General features: G+C 36.8%; 1 non-coding gene across 1 annotated transcript; it reads right to left on the bottom strand.

Moving 5' to 3' along the window:
- Positions 1 to 4,456: 4,456 nt before the first annotated feature.
- Positions 4,457 to 4,563, bottom strand: LOC136201834 (small nucleolar RNA R71). The gene has a single exon (XR_010674173.1). It is a non-coding gene; the product is annotated as a small nucleolar RNA R71 (small nucleolar RNA).
- Between the last annotated feature and the right edge of the window lie 1,516 nt (positions 4,564 to 6,079).

The raw sequence follows: 6,079 nt of genomic DNA, 5'->3' as shown, positions 1-6,079 counted from the left end.
AAATTTGCCAACGCAAATCGTCAAGCTTTTGGCGATTGCGATAAAATTCGTAAGTTTTCTTCTCCACCCTAACTTTTTGCACTTGTACTTTATGGTTTGTGATGCAATGTTGGAACTTATTGCATATTTTTAGTGTGAGGAGGAGAGGTAGACAAACTTAAAAAAATTGTATAATTTTTAAATTTTTGTTGCGTCGTGTCTAGTTTAGTTTTGCGTTTTTCGGGTTTTATTTAGGTTTTGCATGTTTAGGACCTAAAACCGTGAACCTCCTTCGAATCTAAACTTCGTTATTTGTCCTTGAGGGCTGAGAACCGAATCTAAGATTGCATGTCAACTAGTTTAGGTGTAGGACACAATCCTTGTATCTGTAAAAGCATGAGCTAAAGTTTGCGTTTAGACCCTACTTTTGAAGAAATGCTAAAATCATTACTTAGGTAGATAACTTAAGAATTGAAGGCATGTGATATTAAACTTGAGTTTGGGGAAAACTAGTAAACACAAAATTGAAACCCAAAGAATTGTGAGCTGAATTTGAGCCTAAGAGCGAACATCAAAAAGCTCTTTTTCTTGACATTTTTGTTTGACTTGTGGAAGATTACAGATTTTGCACATAATACTGTGTTGAACCTACATGCAATGATTTGAGATGATAAACGATGAATCAGCCTCATTAGAATTAACCCTTTTCTTTACCTTATTTTCTCTTTTTCATCCACTATAGGAAGCCCCTTTGAGCCTATATTTTTGTAGTTTGTAGATTTTTCTTTCGTTCTAACCTGTTTTTGCAAACCACAACTTGGTTCGCTACTTAACCCAAATTTTTTGCAAAGCTCGAATTGAGCCTTTGTTTTCTTCTAGCGCTTTATCTTTGTTTATGGCATTACAGTAGCAAGCCAAAAGGCTAAGAAGTGAATGAGCATCACTATCCCAAAAAGAAAAAAAAAGAAAAAAAAAAGAAGAGAAAAACAGAAAAAAGAAAAGAAAAGAGACGAACAAGAGGGAAGAACTTCATTCCCTAGTTCCTAAAAATCAAAAACGTCTCAAGAAAACATCCCAAAAAGAAAAAAATAAGGGATGAATAAAAAGCTCAGTCACTTCGTATTTGCTAAAGCCATTTTAACTTTGTTTTTGTAGCGCTAGAACTTTTAACCCTTGTTGTACCTTTAACCCTCTAACCACATTACAACCCCAATTAGAGGCTGTTTTTGATATCATCGGAGTCATATAGCATAGTAGAGGAACTCGGATAAACGTGCAAAATCAACGTAATCTTAAGCAAGAACATAAGCCGAGAGTAAACACCTTAGCCACCAAAATTGTGTGAACGAGTGAACTACCTATGGTGAGGTGTTTTACTTAGCGATCCCCTTAAACTCGTTTAATTGAACATGTGTCCATTTGCTTAAAACTATGACCTATGATAATTGAAATGCGGCTTTTGGATATCGTGTCTCTACTTTGTATTTCCGAATGCATGTAATTACAGATGCTCGAAGTTGTGTCAAGCACCTAGTCAAACCGGGAGGTTTTCTAGCTTGCTTGTGATGGCGGGTTTAGTTTTTAGTTTACTTAGGGACAAGTAAATTTTTAAGTGCAAGGAGGTTTGATAGGGGTCAAAAACCCCTATCTTTGGGTACGGTTTTAGGACGGGTTTTAGAGTTATTTGGTTAATAAGCGAGCAATTCTCGCATTTAAATGCTTATGTGTGAGTCAGTTAGGAATTGGAAACGTTCTATTTACTTTTCATCGTTTAGGCTCGTTTTATGATCAATTTAGGCAAATACGGCCGAAATAGCATGCATAGTAGAATTCCGTTATCTTTTGAAGCTAATTGGTCCGTCAAAAGTCGCACCAAACGAAGCGTTTGCTCAAAATAGGCGATTGACGGATCAATTTGGCTTTTGGACTAATGTTTTTTGGAGTTTTTATGCGTGTGCATGTGTAAGTTCGGACGAAAAAGGGCATAGAAGTCACTCGACATGAATCAAGCACGCTTCGGGCGAAAACGCTCGGCGAGCAGGGCCCCACGGGCCATTTCTGCTCGCCGAGCAGGCCCCTGGTGGCCTGCTCGCCGAGCAGGCCCCTGGTGGCCTGCTCGCCGAGTAGGGTGCCAGGCGCCTGCTCGGCGAGCAGGAGCCTGCTCGCCGAGCAGGCCACCAGGCGCCTGCTCGGCGAGTAGGGGGCTTGTTAAGCCCAAAATATACCTAAAATATCATTAACATTTACATCATTTTTATTACGAATTTGTGTTATTTATATCTGTTTAGATTACTTTTACTTTCGAATATCTTTCTTTCTTGCAAGGTACTTGAATATTTGGTAAAATCCAAATAGGAATGAAAAAGGATCTAAAACAGAAGAAAAGCCCTACAAAAGGAGTCAAAGACGACGTAAATCGAAAGCGCCAAGTCGAGGACACGAACGAAAGCAAGAAGTAAGAAAACCTGCCGGGCCGCGACAGTGGATCCCAGACCCGCGGCCACGACACGCGTGGTATAACCTTTTCTCCCCTTCATCCGTCGCTCAGCTCAGTGCTACGTCATTCACGGCCGCGGATTACTATCCTCGGTAAGTGCAGAAATTCACCAAGAGCATTTAACACATGCTGAAAATCCAAGAAACGCGTTCGTTCAAGTGGATAAAGACGTCATTTCACAACGGACACGACTCTTAACCAACGGATACATCACTTCAAACACAACCCTTCAACATCTATAAATAAAGAGTTGATGTTGAGAAAAAGTGGAATGAAATGCTATAATATAGATATAGAAATCAGAGCGTAGAACTTATGTCGAAGTTCTAAGTAAAAACATTTCGAGAGTTAGAAATTAGATTCTGTACAAAACAAGATGAGGTACACATATTGTTTATAGTTTAATTACAACTCAGTAGCGTTTAGACATTGTTCCAGTTTTAGTTTGCATCATGGTAGTGGCCGACTGAATCCCTATTACGAAGTTACAGCGAGAAGATTGAGTAAAGTGTTCGCCCCCGAGCCTGACAACCTCCTAGGAAACCCAAGGAAGCGGAACCGACCAAGCCCTTCACTTGCACGCCCTCGAAGAACTCGATGCTCCTTATTCTCTGTAAACTTGTATCAATTTATATTTCATCTAATAAAGTCCGTTCTATTCGACAAATCGTTATGCAGCACTTATGGTAACCAATCCAATATAAGTGAGGCTGGTGTTTTCATTAATATGCACTTGAATTCAAAATCATTACAAGGAAACTTTGTTGAACACTTAGGCAAATTATCATCTCGAAAGAGTGTTAATTTGAGTAAGGGCAACTATCCCGAAAGGGTTTTGTCGCGTTCAAAGCCAATTAATTAGAGGTTCCGTCATTTATTTCATCATCATAATAATACAAAGTTTAAGTTGTTTTCTTTGCTTAATGCAAATGAACAAATTCATTCATTTTTCTAATAAGTTCTAAATGTTCATGTTTTGTAAAATTCATCCTTAAAATCAGAAGATCTTTCTAACAATCGATTTATTCTAAATACATAATCTTATTCCAGCATTTTCAAATACTCAAAGTTCACAAATTCAATCAAATAAATTTCCTAAATTCAATTAAACCAATTTTCACTTTTCATTTACATTTAATAGTAAATCTAACTAGTTCGAAATTAATAATTCAAAAATAAGTTTTTCGTTAAAAAACGTATCCCTGTGGGATCGATATTTTTATTACTACAAGCGAAACCGTGCACTTGCGGAAATCGCTCAACAAGTTTTTGGCGCCGTTGCCGGGGATACGCCAAAATTTTTGACAAATTTTTCTTTTTTTTTTTGTATTTTATTTTCGAATATAGGTTTATACATTATTTTTATACAATTTTTATATTTTATTTATTTTTCAGTTTATATAACACATTTTGTTTTCAATTTTGTTTTGAAGGTAGTTTGGCTCGTGTAACAATTTCAAGTTCATGCGCAGTTCGCGAAATTCGGGCACGCCACCAGATCCTTTTGATCCATAAATTGAAAGAACACTTAAGAAAAACAAGAAAAACAACAAAAACAAAGACAAAACACCCTTAAAAACCAAAGTAGTCCAGCCAGAAATCATGGCCGATCCACCGACACTTATGGATTATGCTAGGCCAGGAATGGCCGGTGTAACTAATAGTGTAGTTAGACCCCGTATAAACGCAAATCAATTTGAAATTAAGCCTGCTTTGCTTAATATGTTGCAAAACAACGTAACGTTTTACGGATTGCCTAACGAAAACCCTAATGTACATTTGACAAATTTCCTAGAAATTTGTGACACTTTTAAAATTACTGATGTAACAGCCGAAGCAATCAAACTTCGCCTCTTTCCTTTCACTTTGAAGGATAAGGCAAAAATTTGGTTAACTTCTATGCCTGCTGCAACATTTGAAACTTGGGACCAATTAGCCCAAGCATTTTTACAAAAATATTTTCCCTTAGCAAAAACCGCAAGAGTCATCAAAGAGTTGACATCTTTTACACAAAATGATAATGAAACTCTTTATGAAGCTTGGGAACGTTTTAAAGAACTTCAACGTTTATGCCCACACCACCAATTGCCAGATGCACTTTTAATGCAGACATTCTATAATGGATTAAATCCTACGACTAGAGGTTCATTAGATGCTATGTCTGGAAGGTTATTTATGAAGAAGACGTCCGCCCAAGCAAGAGAACTTTTGGAGGAAATGGCAATCAACAGCAGTATGTGGCCCGCAGAGCGTGGACATATACCAACGGCGAAACCATCATCCTCATGTACATCATCGGTTAAAGGTATAATGAATCTTGATCATGTAGCAATGTTACAAGCCCAATTTTCTGCCTTATCGCACAAAATTGATAAATTTATGGCACCATGCGATCCTAATGATCCGATCCAGAGAGACATTGATTACGAAGGTATGAATGAGATAGAACAGGTAAATTTTGTCCAAGGACAAAACCAAACTACTAATCCTTATTCTAATACTTATAATCCTGGATGGAGAAATCATCCTAACTTTAACTGGAAAGATGGTAATAATAATAATAATGCAAATGCTAATCAATATCGTATAAATAATTATCAAAATCAAACAAGAGATACGATTAGCACTTTATCTTCAAAAATCGACAAATTTATATATGCTATGAATGGAAAGGTAAGTAATCAAGACGATGGTTTTAAACGGATCGAAAATAAATTCGATCAGCTTATCAAAAACCAATCATCTAGCATCCATAATTTGGAGGTTCAAATTGGACAACTTGCTAAATCAATTCCATCCCGCAAAGAGGGAAGTCTTCCCAGCCAAACGGAAGAAAATCCGAAAGAGCATGTTAAGGCTATCACTCTTCGTTCGGGGAAAAACTACTTAGGTCCGGAAATACCCGGAAATTCAACTTTACCTGGAAATGATTTACCAAAATCCAAAGAAGATACGTTAAAACAAAAAGATACGCCAATTGACTCTAATCCAAAACCTTTTGTACCAAAGCCACCTTTTCCACACAGGGTCTGAAATAAGGACCATGATAAACAACTTTTTATCATTTTTAGACAAACTTAAAAATTTGCATATAAATTTAACATTCATGGATGCAATTACGCAAATTCCTAATTATGGAAAATTCTTGAAAGATTTAATTTCAAAAAAGATTAGTTGGGAAGGAATTTCATCCATTTCACTTTCTGAAGAATGTAGTTCGATAGTATCAAGCAAATTACCTACTAAACTCAAAGATCCCGGATGCTTTACCATTCCGTGTACTTTGGGAAATATGGAATTCCCAAGCTGTCTTTGCGATTTAGGAGCTAGTATAAACTTGATGCCATTGTCTATTTTTGAGAAATTAGGATTAGAAGAAGACATCAAGCGTACCAATATGGTTTTGCAATTAGCGGATCAATCCACTAAAAGACCATATGGTATAATTGAAGACGTTTTGGTAAAAGTTGACAAATTTATTTTTCCTACTGATTTTGTTATCTTAGATTTTGCTTATGATGCTAATTGTCCGCTAATCTTTGGTAGACCATTCATGAACATGGGACGTGCTCTAGTTGATGTGTCGGAAGGAAAAGTAGTTTT

This window comes from Euphorbia lathyris, chromosome 7 (assembly GCF_963576675.1).
Source record: "Euphorbia lathyris chromosome 7, ddEupLath1.1, whole genome shotgun sequence".
NCBI lineage: Eukaryota > Viridiplantae > Streptophyta > Magnoliopsida > Malpighiales > Euphorbiaceae > Euphorbia > Euphorbia lathyris.
Note: the sequence above shows the minus strand (reverse complement) of the source record. Positions and strands in the feature narration are given on the sequence as shown.